Source organism: Apteryx mantelli, chromosome 3 (genome assembly GCF_036417845.1).
Source record: "Apteryx mantelli isolate bAptMan1 chromosome 3, bAptMan1.hap1, whole genome shotgun sequence".
NCBI lineage: Eukaryota > Metazoa > Chordata > Aves > Apterygiformes > Apterygidae > Apteryx > Apteryx mantelli.
This window is the reverse complement of record NC_089980.1, coordinates 117132978-117155812: the sequence shown is the minus strand read 5'-3', so window position 1 is coordinate 117155812 and position 22835 is coordinate 117132978. Positions and strand designations below refer to the sequence as shown.

The 22835-nt window shown below is 46.9% G+C and overlaps 1 long non-coding RNA gene across 1 annotated transcript in view; it reads right to left on the bottom strand.

Annotated features, from left to right (window-relative positions):
- Nucleotides 1-511: 511 nt before the first annotated feature.
- LOC136991689 (uncharacterized) overlaps nt 512-22835 on the bottom strand; it is a 58122-nt gene continuing 35798 nt past the window's right edge. The window contains exons 2-3 of the long non-coding RNA XR_010883909.1: nt 7989-8239; nt 512-637 (exon numbers count right to left, since the gene is read on the bottom strand). This is a non-coding gene — a long non-coding RNA (uncharacterized lncRNA). The remainder of the gene's footprint in view (nt 638-7988; nt 8240-22835) is intronic.

Here is a 22835-nt window from a genome sequence, read left to right as displayed (position 1 = left end):
CTTTAACGAATGTTTTGCTCACTGTCTGGCCAAGTGCTAATTCTGTCTGACTATGCCCTAGGACATCAGCATTTCCAAATCATTTTGAAATCCACAATTCTTTGGAAGATGGGTTAAAATTTTTAATTAATATGAAGTTTACTTATGAGAAAACACCCATGGGAATACATTTGATTTTGAATGGCATCCCCACAGAAAAGGGATGAAAGAAGAGGCATGACCCCAATGACATTCTGTTCCAGAGAATGTAGTCCTGACAGTAGATGTTTTAAAAAGTCTGGGTCCCAGGTAGGAGAGCTGCATGACTGTCAATGGCTTTTTGGCCAATGGACTAGAGAACACCTCGAAGCTAAACTAAAGCATCAGTACCTAGAAACACATGGTTCTTCTGTGTACTTGCTTCAAATATACTAAGTGATTTGCCAAGTCTTCCATTTTAGCATAATTAATCAGTTAATTTTACCTTTATTAATGGCCTCTCCATTCTTCAAAGTGGTATCCAAGTACCCGACAAACCACAGACACTGTGTCCATACAGGAGTGGCAGTTTGAGGCAGGATTACTGGTTCACGTCTTCAGTGCTCAGGATGCCAAGACAAGCTCAGGGTACTTCATACAAGGCAGAGACCTTTAGGAGCTAAGAACAGAGATTGTCAGGTGGGAATCACCTTTCCCAAGTGATATTTGCTGACCAGTGAACCCTTCATATTGGGAAAAGTTTTATGAAATACTCCTGAACCTTGTAGATCTTTTAAAAGGGATAAAATTCTGATGTTAGGCTGTTTAACTCCAGCTACTCAAAATCATGAGAAGCATGATAAACTGTTTAGGTGAGTAGCTTTAAAATCATGGCATTTTCAAAATAGTACTTTATTTCTTCCTTTCTTTTATAATTGCTATCTGGATTTTGAGACTTGGGACATACAGTTTAAACTTTTTCCCTGTAAGAGCCGGAAGCATGCTTTCCTTAATGTCATGTAATCATGTGAATACAAGTTCTGAGTTGGTGCATTTAAGGCTATGACACCAAAATAGAAGTAGGTTTTTTTCTTTGTTTTGAAAACTTTTACCAGATTCTGTTTCAAAATCTTCTCCCTGCCCCAAATCCTCTCCCTCAATGAATGTCTACTTAAAATCAGCATTGTTCAATGGTTCCACAGAACAGATTTTTGAAAGAAAAGTGGAACTGAGTGTCTAAATATAGGTATTCATTTTTGTATTAGATTTCAGGTGTTCTATAAAAACAATTAAAATAAATATTCCTCGAGTTCTGTAGACTCCTAATCCTTCCTTTTGTTAGGAGTTCTTAGGTACAACTTGAATACAAGGAGTACTTAAGACATCTCTTGTGTTTCCACCTCTGAATAGCTGGGTATTTTTTTTTGTGCCAAGTTTTGCTTGCTGCAGTATGTTATAAAAGAGACATTCTTACTATATTCTCTCACGGAGTTTTTATTTTCTGTTCTTTCTTGTCGCTTTCCTTAATTGAAATTAAAGAAGCTATAGCCTGCAAGAACATTTGTTCCTTGTGTGTGGAAACCCAATAATCTGGTAGGTCATCTCAGTGGGTGCACTATGACTGCAGTGCACCAAAAATGCTCTCAGAGTAAAAGTAAATAAACAAGATAGTTTTACATTAAACAAAACAATGGAAATTTCCTATTAATATAAAAAATGGAAGCTCCCAAAATAGACATGTTCCTTGTTCTTTGCCAGACTCCTCACATTCCATTCTGCTCAGCAAGAAAAGTAGCACTATGCTGCTTTTTCCTGATTAGTGACCATGTTATCATAATGATTCTCTCTTCCCTACCATCATAAAATGTTTCAAACAAGTAACTTAGAAAATTGGTAATATTACAGATGGTCTATGCAGTTGCCTTCACATCAGGATATATCACTATTAGACACATAACCCAGCCTCAGTGTTATAGCGGAAAATAGCACTAGTCTGAAATTATTACAAACTTTTCAGGGTAAAAGGGACATTTTCATTTCCCACAGTTGAAATCAGTCTGATCACTGGCTGCAATCAATACAATAATCATTTCAAATTCAACTGTAAGCCTTTGGGAACAGGAACAAGCTGGTATATTCTATTTGCATTTGAAATGCCAAAGCAGACATCACAGTCATAAACCAGGGCCCTTTTTGTACAAGTACAGAACAAAAATGTTGATCCCTGCCTTTTCTGTAAGTTCTGTGTTCTAAGTATAGGTATTACTTATGACAAATGTCGGGTTGGTTTCCTACATGCTGTGCATGACACTGTCTAAAATATATGACCATGAAGCAGCAATAGCAAATCACACCTGCCTGCAACAGGAAGTACCTAAGGTAGAAAATTAAACACTTCAAGATTTTCTTTGAATCCCCACCATCCCATCTGTGATCCTTTCTGAAAGCTGATAAAGAATGAATATGAAATACACCGCTTTCATTCTGTTAAATCAGGAAGATTACTCCCAGAAAAGTTTAGATAACCAAAAGGATTCAGAACTCGCATGTTCTTCGAGGGACTTGCTGAGTAGGCAAACCACTCATTTTTTAACAATGAAAGTACATCTATTGCAGTGATGTTTATGGAAGTTCTCTGACTTTGTAGAATGGTCCAAAGGCTTGAAAAAATCCTCAGAAGCCTGAGATTTGGAATGTGCTTAGCAGACTAGGCCAGTTCAAATCCTGTTGCAGCTTCAAAGGAATTGCCACGATAATGATAAAGGTATGGAAATTCAGGACCAAGTCAGAAATATTTCATACAACTACTCATGTCAGCATCTAGAATTTTCTTCTAGCTAACTGTTCTTCCCTAGCTAATCCAGTGCTTTGTTCTATCAATAAACAGAAAGCTTTATGCTTTGAATGCATAAAAGGAAGGTTTATTTTCTTCCCTGTAGTTTGCAATTTGGTTATCCCTCACCTATTGTCACTAAGATTTTACTCTGCCTTGAAAGTTCCACTTTTATTTTATTTTTATCCTTGGATATAAAAAGTGTAATGATTTAGAGTTCACACACAGAAATACAGAACAGTTGAGGCTGGAAGGGACCTCTGGAGATCATCTAGTCCAACCCTGCTTATCAAACAGGGTCACCTAAAGCACACTGCCCAGGACCCTGTCCAGATTGGTTTTGAATATCTCCAAGGAAGAATACTCCACAACTCTCTGGGCAACGTCTTCCAGTGCTCAGTCACCCTCGCAATAAAGCTGTTTTTCCTTAACTTCAGAAGGAACTTCCTGTGTTTCAGTTTGTGTCCGTTGCCTCTCGTCCTACTACTGGGCACCACTGAAAAGAACCTGACCCTGTCCTCTTCACACCCTCCCTTCAGATATTTAAACAGATTGATAAGGTCCCCCCTGAGCCTTCTCTTCTCCAGGCTAAACAGGCCCAGCTCTCTCAGCCTTTCCTCATCTGAGAGATGCTCCAGTCCCTTCATCATCTTAGTAGCCCTGTGATTAAGCAGATATTAGCAAATTAACCCCCCTCAACAATATGACATGCCAATATGTTGACTTTTACATTTCAGTATTCAGGAAATGAAGGAACAGCTATCTTTGTGATTTACATACCACCACAATGAAATACAGTAAAAGTAGGATCCTGAATCCAGATCTCCTGGCTACCATGTTTAGATACTCAGAGTTCATACTGTGCTGCAATATTTCCAGTTTCATCTTCTGTTAGAATTCTGACTGGACTTAGCATTGATTTCTAAAGCTGCCTGGTTATTACATCGTCAGAGAATAGAGGAATTATTTATGCTCTCATGTCCCATGTGTCTTTGCACGTTTTCTAAAATATGGTTATGAGGTTCATCAAAAAATCATTCAAAAGCACAGGTTTGCTTTCAATTTCAATAGAAATTAACTTGTTGCTATTCTAGAAGATTAGTGGGGATTATGGATGAGCTAATTAGGCTGGGACATAAGTTTACAAGGAATCTCCTGCCTTAGTAAGCTTGCACCATCACAAAACTGAGTTAAAATAGAAATAAGATACAGAAATACCTGCTGAAATGCCAGGAGTTAATTTCTGCTCACAATATTTCTCATGGGAGGTTATCCCTCTGATCCTGCCTCTGACTGCTTTGACATCTGGTGGCAGCTGTGCCTAATATTTGAGCTACGACACAACATGCAAAAGAAATGCAGGGACCCAACACTCCCAAGGGTGTCATAACAGCATAAAGGCAATCCACAAACACATTTTTCTTTAAGTTTCCTACCATCATGAATGCTCAAAACATAGTGTGAAAGGTGCTTCCTCTATAGGAAGGCATAGGTAAGCACTGCAAAGACCAAGTCCCTGAAGCTGAGCACAATGGGGAATGAGAGCTAAGTCCTTCTGCAAGTCTGTACTGTGACAGTATGAACTTCTTTAGCAGTTATATCACCTCTGGGCTGTCATAAATGTTTTAACACAGCGCTTGGCTTACTAGGATCAGTGAAGTCAACTTTAATTAATGTTGGACGTACAGATAAACCTGCTCAAAATGAAATAATTCTCTAGGTTTGGCAGTTTGCTTCACTAAAGAGTGATTGAACAATTTGGTGAGAGGTAGAAGCCTGCTGTATAACAGGGGAGTGCACCAAATACTGCACTAAGATAATTAAACTGGTTTAATGAGCCCAGAATTCTAACTCAGCCTAAAGTTCAATGCCAGTTTCTGTTCCAAGGTAGCTAAGTATTCATGTTAGATACTTAAACCTGAATTAACATGTCTGAAACATAAGAAAACATCTATGCTATTAAACAAAATGAATCCAGAGACAAAATGTTACAGCGAGCCACACACCCATGCAGGGAACTTCTCTTCCAGTCCAAAACAGGGTGGTATCAGCTACTGGGTTGCGATGGAATAACCTGTGATGTTCCCTGAACTATACCCAAATGCTGTCTGGGAGAGCGTTAGATGACACAAGCAAAAACCACACCAGGGACATACCAACAGTTAAACAGTACAGGTGACCATGGGACCATGTTCTGACCTTGTATAGTTTACTACTATAGATGTAGTTTATGTACCTAACTTCAGGAAGCTATATTTTTAGATTAGACCATCTGTTAATACTGTTGCCTTTTTACAGAGCCACAGTAGTTCAGGGCTTTGCTAGTCTAAGGTGTTTGATGCTGAGAAGAATGTGTCCAAGACTATTCTATGGCCATAAGTACCTCCAGCCTATGTCCATATTACCCAACTCTCTTACCCTCCAAAACATGATATCTTCATCCAAATTTCTTACTTGGAACGGTCTGTGCTAACTTCTAAATTTTGCCCAGGAATTGCTTGGGGAAGTGCTAGTTGGTCTAAGCCAAATCCTGCCAAAACCCATTCTAATGATTTAACAACAGAGAGGATCTAGTCCCAATACCCAAAGACATTCTCCAACATGGCTTAATTTATGAATATAGATGTAGCCAGAGAGTCTGCTTTTATCTGTACATATATGCCTGTACTAGCTAGAGGCAGTCAAACACCATACAAGTCAAGGTCTTCTTCCTTCAGTAACCTTGGCCCAGTCCCTGTTTCCAATTCCCACAGAACAACTCTGTTCAAGAATTAACTTAATTATATAAAAAAACAGAGAATATCATTTTTTTGCTACACACATAACTTTGTCTACCCAAAACTTTGTATGAGCAAAATAACAAAGTGACATAATTTGTCTTTTTTAAAGCTAAATATTTGCTTGAACATTAAAAAAGGGGTGCTGTATGTGACATCTGTCACAATGAAATATTTTGAATACACTCATGTATGAGAAAATCTTTAGGCTTTGGAGACTGAAAATCAGAGTCTAACAAAATCCATGGGAAGATTGCTATTCACTGCAAATGTAGGAGCTTGCTTTCAGCTCCAGCAATGTTAAATTTCCAGTAACTCTATTAGCTAAGCAGGAATTCCTGCAGATTTTCAGAAATGTGACTGAGTGCCAAATTCATTCCAAAATAGTTTTAAAAGTCCACTTTGACTTCAGTTGTATGTATTCCTCCCTTATTCCACTTTATAATTTAATCATAATAGAAGGGAACCATGTCTTCAGTTCCTCATTCCTCCACGCTGATTTTGTAGTGTATATTGAAAATATTTGGCATGAAAAGAATCAAGGTACATGATTATTGCCATTTTTAAGAAATATTGCATACCCAGTATATAAGAGCAACATGCATTAAGTCTCTGGTTTTGGCACATATTCTTTTTTTCTTGAGATTCTTAATAATATCAATACTAAAAATACACACAAGTTTTTAGACCAAGTCTTTTATATGCAATACCATGTAAGTCAAGAGGCAAAAATAAAACTGCAAATAAAATATTCTGATTTACATATTTAGTCATTTACTGTAGTGATAATATTGTGGAGTGAGTACAAGTACATCCCCTGTACAAGATAGACATGGATTTACTGAAGCGAAGGGCCACAAAGATGGTGAAGGGATGGAGCATCTCTCATATGAGGAGAGGTTGAGACAACTGCGACTGTTCAGCCTGCCAAAGAGAAGGTTTGGGGGGATCTTATCAATATATCTAGTCTAAGTTTGGATCATCTGACCAGGGAGAATAAACAAGTGAGAATTTACAAAATGAGAGAGAAATTATTCTCCATAAATAAAGAATTGTAAAGGTCATTCCTATAATCCATCATAATCTAGATTATAATATATTACTGGCTATTTCAAACACTATATAACCACTACATATTAGTAATCAATATTTTACTTTCAAAATAAGAGGATGTATTGAGTAAAGTTTTGAGAGTCTGTCTGGGGTCTAGTTCTCTTCAAAGGACAGAATATGCTTACTAGATGTGCTGATTTCATAAAGCTGGAGAAATATACTGGAGAAAAGAGCTTTAATCCAAAATCAATTTGACAAATTGGAGAAGTGCACTGAGAACACAGATCCAAGTGCAGAATATTACTCTTCAGAAATAACAATCAATTGCAAAAACACAGGTAAGGGGATAACTGAGTAAATATTCTTTCAAAAAAAGGGTTTGGCATTAAAGCTATTATAAAGCTGAATAAAAATCAGAAGTATCATCCTAGTGTGAAGAAAGACATACTGGGATATATAAACAGAAATATGGATCAGAAGACATAATGAAGTAATATTTCTGTTCTGCTCTGCTTTGGTAGGACTTTGGTTGGACTACTGTGTCTAATACAGGTGCCTGCATTACAGCAACAGCATAACAAAAAACAAACAATAAAAATTTTTCACTTCAGTTGCTTCATTGGAATGCTTTTTGGAGTAGAACATTTAACTATTTTTATGACCTTAATGTCAAATCTATTTGTATGGAGGCCAAAGAGATGTGAAGAACACTCATTACATCAGTGATATTTTCTTCTGGATGCTTCTTTTTATTAGTGAGACAAGTCATGTAAACATATAACCATTGCTCACTGACTTAAGTACTTCTCCAGTCTTGAATTGACTAGCCAACAGTCTGCCTTCAACAAGATAAGGCTAGAGAGAAAAATGAAGCAGACCCAAGAATCGTTTTCATTAGCCCAGAAAACCCAAATCCTAGAGAAACTTTTCTCAGAACATTATTAACTATGTTGTAAGGTCTTCTCCTCATCTGAACTCAGTGTTCACCTTAATTTTTTATGTTTCATCAGTATTCATATTAAAAAATGATGATTTTTTCTTTGTCATGGGCTCTGAAGCACCCTTGATCCCTGGGGTGGGGATAAGAGACTTTGCACTACAATCTTTTATTGTGTATACCTTTTACAACTTGCAGAGGGAGCCAGTTACAATGAAAAGCATGTTTCAGAGCTCTGAGCCTCTCTCTCCATTGTATTGTCTTGAACAAGCCATTTAAGTTCTCCATACTGCAATGTACAAATTTGTACAAAGGATACAACAATACTGTATTGTTATATGGGCACACAAATAGTTCTGACTTTAAACCTTCAGTATTGTGATAAATTTTAATCAACAACAACAAAGTACTTCAATATAAGTGAACTTACCTCCTGAAGAGGAAACACACATTCACTGTGGACTGAAGATGTAAGAGCAGAAAAGTGCTAAGATCTTTCAATTTCCAGGTGAAGATAAAGACAATTCCCTCAGCTGCTGTCTCTTTGTTGGGAATTTATGGATAGTTAGCATTTTTCAGGGTTTGTGTAGTAATAGCATCAAAAGTAAAAATACATGAGCGTCACACACATATCTTCTCAGCTTTGCAGCTGAATACTGCACACGATGGAACCAGTGAACTCTGTAATGGCAGGATACAACACAATGAAATATGGCTACATGTATATCCATTTTTATATCCATTTTATATTCATTCTCTCTTTCTTGGTATTTAGATCAACATACCCAAATCACAGATTCTCCCTGCACTGTAGTACTTTTGCTATTCATTAGCAGTTAGAGTCACAATAGTAATACTTTTTTCTCTGTACCTCCTTTAGAGGTGACCATTTTCAGCCAAATGTATTCAAAACAAAACCAAATTATGCCTTCAAATTCTCTAAAGCCACTCTGTTCCTAAATGCCTTTTCAAAAAGATGGGTTTGGCAGCACTCCGTTGAGGCTAAAACTATTGGATTCTTTGGACTAAGTAGCTTTCCTGCTCACAAAATCCTAACATATCTGGCAATGCAATGACCTGAACGTTCCCATTTATATTGGCCAGACCCTCACCACTGTTTTATACAAACTATTCCCATTGAAGTCAGAGAATATTGTTACTAAATATTTGTTATTCAAAGCCCTAACAAAGTGCAGGGTTTTTCACAAAAAGGTGATAATTCTTTGAGCTTGCAAGTACATGGAATGGCCATCATTTACAAATTCTACAGAAGGAGAAATGTGAAGATCAAAGTTTCAAAGTAATAAGCACAGAGGCTCATATACTCTCTATTTCTAGGCAAAAAAAAAAAAAAAGATTTGCAGATGGATGGAGCTATGATGGCAATTTGCAACCTCCTGCCCTCCTTCCCCCACATCTAGATCCCTTACATCTCTCCAGTGCAATCCCCAGTCTCAGTCACAAAGACAGGAAATACTGAGATGCTTCACAGCACCCTGAGCTTAACTGTGGCCACACTCAGCTTTGAAGTATTTCCCCTGCTGAATACATAAATCCAATAGAGCCACATACTGGGCTCTATTACCTCGAGTGCAGTCAGCAGGTCAAGGGAAGTGATTATTCTCCTTTACTCAGCACTTTTGCAGCTGCATTTGAAATACTGTGTTCTTATTTTTGGTAGCCCAGCACAACAGTGAAAAGGACAAATCAGGCCAAGCCCAAGAGCAGACCACTGAGATGGTTAAAGAAATGGAGCACTTGATGTAGACGAGATGCTGAAGGAACTGAGTTTATCTAGCTTGGAGAGGAGAAGGCTGGGAGGTGCGGGGGGATGGTGACCTAATAACAGTCTTCCATTTCTGGGAGGTTATAGAGAAGACAGAGTCAGACGGACAAACAACAATGGCTGCAAGCTGCAATAAGGGAAATTCATATTAGATATGAGCACAGTGAGGATAATTGGAACAGGCTGCCCACAGAGGCTGTGGAATCTCCATCCTTCAAGACATTCAGAACTCAGCTAGACATGTCCATGCACAAACCAGATCTACTGCCAAAGACAGCTCTGTTTTTAGCAGCAGTCTGAGCTAGATAACCTATAAAAGTCCCTCCCAAACTATGTTTTTCATGATTTTCTGATTTTAAGTATTTGTTATGAAAATAAGCACATGAATGTCTAACAGCTCATTTGCTTATTCACTTTAAAAGTAACTACTATGGTAGATCATGAATGTCAAAGCACAGAGAAAGAACAAAACCTCAGAGGCAAGAATTGGCATGTGGCTCAGGGACCAGTATTTTCCATGTCAAATATTGATAGATACTCACTGTATGAGAAAGTCATAACTGAAATCTACTGTTAGCTGAATTACTATGCAAAAGCTCTGTAGTAACAACAGAAGTCCTTAATATCAACTTGAACGGCATTGGAAAGAAAAAAAATGGCAGAATACTCAGCTTTTAAGGGTGGAGAAATTCTCTCAGTGAGCAGCAAGGGATGGGCTTCACCCTAAAGGAAAGCAAGGTGGGAACTGAGGGTGATGACAACTAAAGGCAGTGCTCTCACTATCCAGGGCACAGTCACAGAGCATGTGCACAGATCTCAGGTAATAGGGTGCACCAATAATGCAAAACAAGGCAAAGAGATGAACCAAGTCCAGGGCGCATCCACACCCGCTCCAACGGAGCCTCTGCACTCTCTCTTTCTCTCAGCCCTAACCCTAACCCTAACTCTAACCCTAATTGGGAAAAAATTTTTCAGGCCCGTGCTGGCACAAAGAGCCCCATTTGTGGCCCACACCAGAAACTCCTCCCAGATCAGCGCTCTTGGCACCGCAACACTTCCTGTGGCAGCCCTTTTCCAAACCAACTCCAAAGGCGCCTCCCCGCTCTCTCTTTCTCTCAGCCCTAACCCTAACACTAACCCCAACCCTAACCCTAATTGGGAAAACATTTTTCAGGCCTGTGCTGGCACAAAGAGCCCCATTTGGGGCCGACACCAGAAAGTCCTCCCAGATCAGCGCTCTTGGCACCGCAACACTTCCTTTGGCAGCCCCTTCCCACACACACTCCAACAGCGCCTCTACGCTCTCTCTTTCTCTCAGCCCTAACCCTAACCCTAACCATAACCTTTATTAGGAAAACATTTTTCAGGCCCGTTCTGGCACAAAGAGCCCCATTTGTGGCCCACACCAGAAAGGCCTCCCAGATCAGCGATCTTGGCACCGCAACACTTCCTTTGGCAACCCCTTGCCACACGAAACTCAATGGCGCCTCTACGCTCTCTGTTTCTCTCAACTCTAACCCTAACCCTAACCCTAACCCTAACCCTAATTGGGAAAACATTTTTCAGCCCCGTGCTGGCACAAAGTTCCCCATTTGTGGCCCACACCAGAAAATCCTACGAACTCAGCGCTCCTGGCACCGCAGCACTTCCTTTGGCAGCCCCTTGCCACACTCACTCCAACGGCGCCTCCCCGCTCTCTCTTTCTCTCAGCCCTAACCCTAACAGTAACCGTAAACTTTATTGAGAAAACATTTTTCAGGCCCATGCTGGCACAAAGTTCCCCATTCGTGGACCACACCAGAAAGTCCTCCCAGATCTGCGCTCCTGGCACCGCAACACTTCCTTTGGCAGCCCTTTTCCAAAACAACTCCAAAGGTACCTCCCCGCTCTCTGTTTCTCTCAACCCTAACCCTAACCCTAACCCTAATTGGGAAAATAATTTTCAGGCCTGTACTGGCACAAAGTTCCCCATTTGTGACCCACACCAGAAAGTCCTCTGAGATCTGCGCTCCTGGCACCGCAGCACTTCCTTTGGCAGCCCGTTCCCACACCCACTCGAACGGCGCCTCTGCGCTCTCTCTTTCTCTCAGCCCTAACCCTAACCCTAACCCTAATAGGGAAAACATTTTTCAGGCCCGTGCTGGCACAAAGAGCCCCATTTGTGGCCCACACCAGAAAGTCCTCACAGATCAGTGCTCTTGGCACCGCAACACTTCCTTTGGCAGCCCCTTGCCACGCTCACTCCAAAGGCACCTCCCCGCTCTCTCTTTCTCTCAGCCCTAACCCTAACCCTAACCCTAACTGGGAAAAGGTATTTCAGGCCCGTGCTGGCACAAAGTTCCCCATTTGTGGCCCACACCAGAAAGTCCTCCCAGATCAGCGCTCCTGGCACCGCAGCGCTTACTTTGAAAGCCCCTTGCCACACTCACTCCAAAGGCACCTCCCCGCTCTCTCTTTCTCTCAGACCTAACCCTAACCCTAACCCTAACCCTAACAGGGAAAACATTTTTCAGGCCCGTGCTGGCACAAAGAGCCCCATTTGTGGCCCACACCAGAAAGTCCTCACAGATCAGCGCTCTTGGCACCGCAACACTTCCTTTGGCAGCCCTTTTCCACACCAACTTCAACGGCGCCTCCCCGCTCTCTCTTTCTCTCAACCGTTACCCTAACCTTAATAGGGAAAACATTTTTCAGGCCCGTGCTGGCACAAAGAGCCCCATTTGTGGCCCACACCAGAAAGTCCTCCGAACTCAGCGCTCTTGGCACCGCAACACTTCCTTTGGCAGCCCCTTGCCACACTCACTCCAAAGGCACCTCCCCGCTCTCTCTTTCTCTCAGCCCTAACCCTAACCCTAACCCTAACTGGGAAAAGGTATTTCAGGCCCGTGCTGGCACAAAGTTCCCCATTTGTGGCCCACACCAGAAAGTCCTCCCAGATCAGCGCTCCTGGCACCGCAGCGCTTACTTTGAAAGCCCCTTGCCACACTCACTCCAAAGGCACCTCCCCGCTCTCTCTTTCTCTCAGCCCTAACCCTAACCCTAACCCTAACCCTAACAGGGAAAACATTTTTCAGGCCCGTGCTGGCACAAAGTTCCCCATTTGTGGCCCACACCAGAAAGTCCTCCCAGATCAGCGCTCTTGGCACCGCAACACTTCCTTTGGCAGCCCGTTCCCACACCCACTCGAACGGCGCCTCTGCGCTCTATCTTTCTCTCAACCCTATCCCTAACTCTAACCCTAATTGGGAAAACATTTTTCAGGCCCGTGCTGGCACAAAGAGCCCCATTTGTGGCCCATACCAGAAAGTCCTCCGAACTCAGCGCTCCTGGCACTGCAGCGCTTACTGTGGCAGCCCCTTCCCACACCCACTCCAACAGCGCCTCTGCGCTCTCTCTTTCTCTCAGCCCTAACGCTAACGCTAACGCTAACGCTAACCCTAACCCTAACCCTAATTGGGAACAGGTATTTCAGGCCCGTGCTGGCACAAAGAGCCCCATTTGTGGCCCACACCAGAAAGTCCTCCCAGATCAGCGCTCCTGGCACCGCAACACTTCCTTTGGCAGTCCTTTTCCAAACCAACTCGAAAGGCACCTCCCCGCTCTCTCTTTCTCTCAACCCTAACCCTAACCCTAACCCTAATAGGGAAAACGTTTTTCAGGCCTGTGCTGGCACAAAGAGCCCCATTTGTGGCCCACACCAGAAAATCCTACGAACTCAGCGCTCCCGGCACCGCAGCACTTGCTTTGGCAACCCCTTGCCACACTCACTCCAAAGGCACCTCCCCGCTCTCTCTTTCTCTCAGCCCTAACCCTAACCCTAACCCTAACCCTAACAGGGAAAACATTTTTCAGGCCCGTGCTGGCACAAAGAGCCCCATTTGTGGCCCACACCAGAAAGTCCTCCGAACTCAGCGCTCTTGGCACCGCAACACTTCCTTTGGCAGCCCCTTGCCACACTCACTCCAAAGGCACCTCCCCGCTCTCTCTTTCTCTCAGCCCTAACCCTAACCCTAACCCTAACCCTAATTGGGAACAGGTATTTCAGGCCCGTTCTGGCACAAAGAGCCCCATTTGTGGCCCACACCAGAAAGTCCTCACAGATCAGCGCTCCTGGCACCGCAACACTTCCTTTGGCAGCCCTTTTCCAAACCACAGAATCACAGAATCACAGAATCACTGAGGTTGGAAGGGACCTCTGGAGATCATCTAGTCCAACCCCCCTGCTCAAGCAGGGTCACCTAGAGCACATTGCACAGGATTGCATCCAGGCGGCTTTTGAATATCTCCAGAGAAGGAGACTCCACAACCTCTCGGGGCAACCTGTTCCAGTGCTCTGTCACCCTCACAGTGAAAAAGTTTTTCCTCATGTTAAGATGGAAGTGTCTGTGTTTCAGTTTGTGCCCATTGCCTCGCGTCCTGTCGCTCGGCACCACTGAAAAGAGTCTGGCCCCATCCTCTCGACACCCTCCCTTCAGATACTTGTACACATTAATAAGATCCCCTCTCAGCCTTCTCTTCTCCAAGCTAAACAGGCCCAGCTCTCTCAGTCTTTCCCCATAAGAGAGATGTTCCAGTCCCCTAATCACCTTTGTAGCCCTTCGCTGGACTTGCTCCAGTAGTGCCACATCCCTCTTGTACTGGGGAGCCCAGAACTGGACGCAGTACTCCAGATGTGGCCTCACCAGCGCTGAGTAGAGGGGGAGGATCACCTCCCTCGACCTGCTGGCAACACTCTTCCTGATGCAGCCCAGGATACCATTGGCCTTCTTGGCCACAAGGGCACATTGCTGCCTCATGCTCAACTTGGTGTCCACCAGCACTCCCAGGTCCTTCTCGGCAGAGCTGCTTTCCAGCAGGTCAACCCCCAACCTGTACTGCTGCATGGGGTTATTCCTCCCCAGGTGCAGGACCCTGCACTTCCCTTTGTTGAACTTCATGAGGTTCCTCTCTGCCCACCTCTCCAGCCTGTCCAAGTCTCTTTGAATGGCAGCACAGCCCTCTGGCGTATCGGCCACTCCTCCCAGGTTTGTATCGTCAGCAAACTGGCTGAGGGTGCACTCTGTCCCTTCATCCAGGTCATTGATGAAGAAGTTGAACAAGACTGGACCCAGTCCTGACCCCTGGGGGACACCGCTAGCTACAGGCCTCCAACTAGACTCTGTGCCACTGATCACAACTCTCTGAGCTCTGCCATTCAGCCAGGTCTCAATCCACCTCACTGTCCACTCATCTAACCCACACTTCCTGAGCTTGTCTATGAGGATGCTATGGGAGACAGTGTCAAAAGCCTTGCTGAAGTCAAGGTAGACAACATCCACTGCTCTCCCCGCATCTACCCAGCCAGTCATTCCATCATAGAAGGCTATCAGATTGGTTAGGCAGGATTTCCCCTTGGTGAAGCCATGCTGACTACTCCTGATCACCTTCTTTTCCTCCACATGCGTGGAGATGGCTTCCAGGATGAGCTGCTCCATCACCTTTCCAGGGATGGAGGTGAGGCTGACTGGCCTGGAGTTCCCTGGGTCCTCCTTCTTGCCCTTTTGGAAGACTGGGGTGACATTGGCTTTCTTCCAGTCCTCGGGCACCTCTCCTGTTCTCCAGGACCTTTCAAAGATGATGGAGAGTGGCTTACCAATGACATCCGCCAGCTCCCTCAGCACTCGTGGGTGCATCCCATCAGGGCCCATGGATTTGTGGGTGTCAAGTTTGCTTAAATGATCTCTAACCCACTCCTCCTCCACCAAGGGAAAGTCTTCCTCTCTCCAGACTTTCTCTCTTGCCTCCAGGGTCTGGGGCTCCTGAGGGCTGGCCTGAGCAGCAAAGACTGAAGCAAAGAAGGCATTCAGTAACTCTGCCTTCTCTGCATCCTTCGTCACCAGGGCACCCACTCCATTCAGCAAAGGGCCCACATTTTCCCTAGTCTTCCTCTTGCTGCTGATGTATTTGAAGAAGCCCTTCTTGTTGTCCTTGACACCTCTAGCCAGATTTAATTCCAAACGGGCCTTAGCCTTCCTCGTCGCATCCCAGCATACTCTGACAACATTCCTATATTCCTCCCAAGTGGCCTGTCTCCCTTTCCACTTTCTGTATACTTCCTTCTTCTGGTTGAGTTTTGCCAGGAGCTCCTTGCTCATCCATGCAGGTCTCCTACCTCCTTTGCTTGACTTCCTACTCATAGGGATGCACCGCTCTTGAGCCTGGAGGAAGTGATGTTTGAATATTAACCAGCTCTCTTGAATGCCCCTTCCTTCTAGGGCCCTCACCCATGGGATTCCTCCAAGTAGGTCCCTGAAGAGGACAAAGTTTGCTCTCCTGAAGTCCAGGGTTGCGATCCTACTTGGTGCCCTGCTGCCTCCTCGCAGGATCCTGAACTCCACCATCTCATGGTCACTGCAGCCAAGGCAGCCCCCAACCTTCACATCTTCCACCAGTCCTTCTTTGTTTGTTAGTACGAGGTCCAGCAGCACACCTCTCCTTGTTGGCTCCTCCACCACCTGGGTCAAGAAGTTGTCACCAATGCTCTGCAGGAATCTCCAGGACTGTTTGTGCCTAGCTGTGTTGTCTTTCCAGCAGATATCGGGGTGGTTGAAGTCCCCCAGGAGAACCAGGGCCTGGGATTGTGAGGCTACTTCCAGCTGTCTGTAGAATGCCTCATCCACTTCCTCATCCTGATCAGGTGGCCTGTAGTAAACACCCACAACAGTGTCACCTCTATTAGCCTGCCCTTTGATCCTTACCCATAAGCTCTCGACTCGCTCTTCATCCACCCCTAGGCACAGCTCAATACATTCCAGTTGCTCTCTCACATAAAGAGCAACTCCACCACCTCCCTTTCCTGGCCTGTCTTTCCTAAAAAGTACGTAGCCATCCATGACAGCACTCCAGTCATGCGAGCTATCCCACCATGTCTCTGTAATGGCAATGAGATCATGGCCCTGCGACCGCACACACATCTCTAGTTCTTCCTGTTTGTTCCCCAAGCTGCGTGCATTGGTGTACAGGCATTTCAGGGAGGTGATCGAGCATGCAGGTTTCCCAGGAGGGATACAAGAGGGTCCTCCATAGCCACATCCCATGCGCACTTCCCTGGCTGCATTCACCTGCTGGAGGCATCCTGACTTGAGCAGTCTTTTGCCAACTACCCTGGCACTATAACTCTCCCCTTCCCCCATCTTTCCTAGTTTAAAGCCCTCCTTACCAGGTTGGCCAACCTGTTGGCAAAGACCCAACCAACTCCAAAGGCGACTCTACACTCTCTCTTTCTCTCAACCCTAACCCTAACCCTAACACGGAAAACATTTTTCAGGCCTGTGCTGGCACAAAGAGCCCCATTTGTGGCCCATACCAGAAAGTCCTCCGAACTCAGCGCTCCTGGCACTGCAGCGCTTACTGTGGCAGCCCCTTCCCACACCCACTCCAACAGCGCCTCTGCGCTCTCTCTTTCTCTCAGCCCTAACGCTAACGCTAACGCTAACGCTAACCCTAACCCTAACCCTAATTGGGAACAGGTATTTCAGCCCCGTGCTGGCACAAAGTTCCCCATTTGTGGCCCACACCAGAAAGTCCTCCCAGATCAGCGCTCCTGGCACAGCAGCACTTGCTTTGACAACCCCTTGCCACACTCACTCCAAAGGCACCTCCCCGCTCTCTCTTTCTCTCAGCCCTAACCCTAACCCTAACCCTAACTGGGAAAAGGTATTTCAGGCCCGTGCTGGCACAAAGTTCCCCATTTGTGGCCCACACCAGAAAGTCCTCACAGATCAGCGTTCTTGGCACCGCAACACTTCCTTTGGCAGCCCGTTCCCACACCCACTCGAACGGCGCCTCTGCACTCTATCTTTCTCTCAACCCTATCCCTAACTCTAACCCTAATTGGGAAAACATTTTTCAGGCCCGTGCTGGCACAAAGAGCCCCATTTGTGGCCCACACCAGAAAGTCCTCCGAACTCAGCACTCCTGGCACTGCAGCGCTTACTGTGGCAGCCCCTTCCCACACCCACTCCAACAGCGCCTCTGCGCTCTCTCTTTCTTTCAGCCCTAACGCTAACGCTAACGCTAACGCTAACGCTAACCCTAACCCTAATTGGGAACAGGTATTTCAGCCCCGTGCTGGCACAAAGTTCCCCATTTGTGGCCCACACCAGAAAGTCCTCACAGATCAGCGCGCTTCGCACTGCAACACTTCCTTTGGCAGCCCTTTTCCAAACCAACTCCAAAGGCGCCTCCCCGCTCTCTCTTTCTCTCAACCCTAACCCTAACCCTAACCCTAATAGGGAAAACATTTTTCAGGCCTGTGCTGGCACAAAGAGCCCCATTTGTGGCCCACACCAGAAAATCCTACGAACTCAGCGCTCCTGGCACAGCAGCACTTGCTTTGACAACCCCTTGCCACACTCACTCCAAAGGCACCTCCCCGCTCTCTCTTTCTCTCAGCCCTAACCCTAACCCTAACCCTAATTGGGAAAACATTTTTCAGGCCCGTGCTGGCACAAAGAGCCCCATTTGTGGCCCACACCAGAAAGTCCTCCCAGATCAGCACTCCTGGCACCGCAGCGCTTACTTTGAAAGCCCCTTGCCACACTCACTCCAACGGCGCCTCTGCGCTCTCTCTTTCTCTCAGCCCTAACGCTAACGCTAACGCTAACGCTAACACTAACCCTAACCCGAATTGGGAACAGGTATTTGAGGCCCGTGCTGGCACAAAGTTCCCCATTTGTGGCCCACACCAGAAAGTCCTCCCAGATCAGCGCTCTTGGCACCGCAACACTTCCTTTGGCAGTCCTTTTCCAAACCAACTCCAAAGGCGCCTCCCCGCTCTCTCTTTCTCTCAACCCTAACCCTAACCCTAACCCTAATTGGGAAAACATTTTTCAGGCCTGTGCTGGCACAAAGAGCCCCATTTGTGGCCCATACCAGAAAGCCCTCCGAACTCAGCGCTCCTGGCACTGCAGCGCTTACTGTGGCAGCCCCTTCCCACACCCACTCCAACGGCGCCTCTGCGCTCTCTCTTTCTCTCAGCCCTAACTCTAACGCTAACGCTAATGCTAACGCTAACCCTAACCCTAATTGGGAAAAGGTATTTGAGGCCCGTGCTGGCACAAAGTTCCCCATTTGTGGCCCACACCAGAAAATCCTACGAACTCAGCGCTCCTGGCACCGCAGCACTTCCTTTGGCAACCCCTTGCCACACTCACTCCAAAGGCACCTCCCCGCTCTCTCTTTCTCTCAGCCCTAACCCTAACCCTAAACCTAACAGGGAAAACATTTTTCAGGCCTGTGCTGGCACAAAGAGCCCCATTTGTGGCCCACACCAGAAAGTCCTCCCAGATCAGCGCTCTTGGCACCGCAACACTTCCTTTGGCAGCCCGTTCCCACACCCACTCGAACGGCGCCTCTGCGCTCTATCTTTCTCTCAACCCTATCCCTAACTCTAACCCTAATTGGGAAAACATTTTTCAGGCCCGTGCTGGCACAAAGAGCCCCATTTGTGGCCCATACCAGAAAGTCCTCCGAACTCAGCGCTCCTGGCACTGCAGCGCTTACTGTGGCAGCCCCTTCCCACACCCACTCCAACAGCGCCTCTGCGCTCTCTCTTTCTCTCAGCCCTAACGCTAACGCTAACGCTAACGCTAACCCTAAACCTAACCCTAATTGGGAACAGGTATTTCAGGCCCGTGCTGGCACAAAGAGCCCCATTTGCGGCCCACACCAGAAAATCCTACGAACTCAGCACTCCCGGCACCGCAGCACTTGCTTTGGCAACCCCTTGCCACACTCACTCCAAAGGCACCTCCCCGCTCTCTCTTTCTCTCAGCCCTAACCCTAACCCTAACCCTAACCCTAACAGGGAAAACATTTTTCAGGCCCGTGCTGGCACAAAGAGCCCCATTTGTGGCCCACTCCAGAAAGTCCTCACAGATCAGCGCTCTTGGCACCGCAACACATCCTTTGGCAGCCCTTTTCCAAACCAACTCCAAAGGCGCCTCCCCGCTCTCTCTTTCTCTCAACCCTAACCCTAACCCTAACCCTAATAGGGAAAACATTTTTCAGGCCCGTGCTGGCACAAAGAGCCCCATTTGTGGCCCACACCAGAAAATCCTACGAACTCAGCGCTCCTGGCACAGCAGCACTTGCTTTGACAACCCCTTGCCACACTCAATCCAAAGGCACCTCCCCGCTCTCTCTTTCTCTCAGCCCTAACCCTAACCCTAACCCTAACTGGGAAAACATTATTCAGGCCTGTGCTGGCACAAAGAGCCCCATTTGTGGCCCACACCAGAAAGTCCTCCCAGATCAGTGCTCTTGGCACCGCAACACTTCCTTTGGCAGCCCGTTCCCACACCCACTCGAACGGCACCTCTGCGCTCTATCTTTCTCTCAACCCTATCCCTAACTCTAACCCTAATTGGGAAAACATTTTTCAGATCCGTGCTGGCACAAAGAGCCCCATTTATGGCCCATACCAGAAAGTCCTCCGAACTCAGCGCTCCTGGCACTGCAGCGCTTACTGTGGCAGCCCCTTCCCACACCCACTCCAACAGCGCCTCTGCGCTCTCTCTTTCTCTCAGCCCTAACGCTAACGCTAACGCTAACCCTAACCCTAACCCTAATTGGGAACAGGTATTTCAGGCCCGTGCTGGCACAAAGAGCCCCATTTGTGGCCCACACCAGAAAGTCCTCACAGATCAGCGCGCTTCGCACTGCAACACTTCCTTTGGCAGCCCTTTTCCAAACCAACTCCAAAGGCGCCTCCCCGCTCTCTCTTTCTCTCAACCCTAACCCTAACCCTAACCCTAATAGGGAAAACATTTTTCAGGCCCGTGCTGGCACAAAGAGCCCCATTTGTGGCCCACACCAGAAAGTCCTCACAGATCAGCGCTCTTGGCACCGCAGCGCTTTCTTTGGCAGCCCCTTGCCACACCAACTCCAACGGCGCCTCTACGCTCTCTCTTTCTCTCAGCCCAAACCCTAACCCTAACCCTAACCCTAACCCTAATAGGGAAAACATTTTTCAGGCCCGTGCTGGCACAAAGAGCCCCATTTGTGGCCCACACCAGAAAGTCCTCACAGATCAGCGCTCTTGGCACCGCAACACTTCCTTTGGCAGCCCCTTGCCACACTCACTCCAAAGGCACCTCCCCGCTCTCTCTTTCTCTCAGCCCTAACCCTAACCCTAACCCTAACTGGGAAAAGGTATTTCAGGCCCGTGCTGGCACAAAGTTCCCCATTTGTGGCCCACACCAGAAAGTCCTCACAGATCAGCGTTCTTGGCACCGCAACACTTCCTTTGGCAGCCCGTTCCCACACCCACTCGAACGGCGCCTCTGCGCTCTATCTTTCTCTCAACCCTATCCCTAACTCTAACCCTAATTGGGAAAACATTTTTCAGGCCCGTGCTGGCACAAAGAGCCCCATTTGTGGCCCATACCAGAAAGTCCTCCGAACTCAGCGCTCCTGGCACTGCAGCGCTTACTGTGGCAGCCCCTTCCCACACCCACTCCAACAGCGCCTCTGCGCTCTCTCTTTCTCTCAGCCCTAACGCTAACGCTAACGCTAACCCTAACCCTAACCCTAACCCTAATTGGGAACAGGTATTTCAGGCCCATGCTGGCACAAAGAGCCCCATTTGTGGCCCACACCAGAAAGTCCTCCCAGATCAGCGCTCCTGGCACCGCAGCACTTACTTTGAAAGCCCCTTGCCACACTCACTCCAACGGCGCCTCTGCGCTCTCTCTTTCTCTCAGCCCTAACTCTAACGCTAACGCTAATGCTAACGCTAACCCTAACCCTAATTGGGAAAAGGTATTTGAGGCCCGTGCTGGCACAAAGTTCCCCATTTGTGTCCCACACCAGAAAATCCTACGAACTCAGCGTTCCCGGCACCGCAGCACTTCCTTTGGCAACCCCTTGCCACACTCACTCCAAAGGCACCTCCCCGCTCTCTCTTTCTCTCAGCCCTAACCCTAACCCTAACCCTAATTGGGAAAATAATTTTCAGGCCCGTGCTGGCACAAAGAGCCCCATTTGTGGCCCACACCAGAAAGTCCTCTGAGATCTGGGCTCCTGGCACCGCAACACTTCCTTTGGCAGCCCCTTGCCACACTCACTCCAAAGGCACCTCCCCGCTCTCTCTTTCTCTCAGCCCTAACCCTAACCCTAACCCTAACCCTAACCCTAACAGGGAAAACATTTTTCAGGCCCGTGCTGGCACAAAGAGCCCCATTTGTGGCCCACACCAGAAAATCCTACGAACTCAGCGCTCCTGGCACAGCAGCACTTGCTTTGACAACCCCTTGCCACACTCACTCCAAAGGCACCTCCCCGCTCTCTCTTTCTCTCAGCCCTAACCCTAACCCTAACCCTAATTGGGAAAACATTTTTCAGGCCCGTGCTGGCACAAAGAGCCCCATTTGTGGCCCACACCAGAAAGTCCTCCCAGATCAGCACTCCTGGCACCGCAGCGCTTACTTTGAAAGCCCCTTGCCACACTCACTCCAACGGCGCCTCTGCGCTCTCTCTTTCTCTCAGCCCTAACGCTAACGCTAACGCTAACGCTAACACTAACCCTAACCCGAATTGGGAACAGGTATTTGAGGCCCGTGCTGGCACAAAGTTCCCCATTTGTGGCCCACACCAGAAAATCCTACGAACTCAGCGCTCCTGGCACCGCAGCACTTCCTTTGGCAACCCCTTGCCACACTCACCCCAAAGGCACCTCCCCGCTTTATCTTTCTCTCAACCCTAACCCTAACCCTAACCCTAACCCTAACAGGGAAAACATTTTTCAGGCCCGTGCTGGCACAAAGAGCCCCATTTGTGGCCCATACCAGAAAGTCCTCCGAACTCAGCACTCCTGGCACTGCAGCGCTTACTGTGGCAGCCCCTTCCCACACCCACTCCAACAGCGCCTCTGCGCTCTCTCTTTCTCTCAGCCCTAACGCTAACGCTAACGCTAACGCTAACCCTAAACCTAACCCTAATTGGGAACAGGTATTTCAGGCCCCTGCTGGCACAAAGAGCCCCATTTGCGGCCCACACCAGAAAATCCTACGAACTCAGCACTCCCGGCACCGCAGCACTTGCTTTGGCAACCCCTTGCCACACTCACTCCAAAGGCACCTCCCCGCTCTCTCTTTCTCTCAGCCCTAACCCTAACACTAACCCTAACCCTAACAGGGAAAACATTTTTCAGGCCCGTGCTGGCACAAAGAGCCCCATTTGTGGCCCACACCAGAAAGTCCTCACAGATCAGCGCTCTTGGCACCGCAACACATCCTTTGGCAACCCTTTTCCAAACCAACTCCAAAGGTACCTCCCCGCTCTCTCTTTCTCTCAGCCCTAACCCTAACCCTAACCCTAATAGGGAAAACATTTTTCAGGCCTGTGCTGGCACAAAGAGCCCCATTTGTGGCCCACACCAGAAAATCCTACGAACTCAGCGCTCCTGGCACAGCAGCACTTGCTTTGACAACCCCTTGCCACACTCACTCC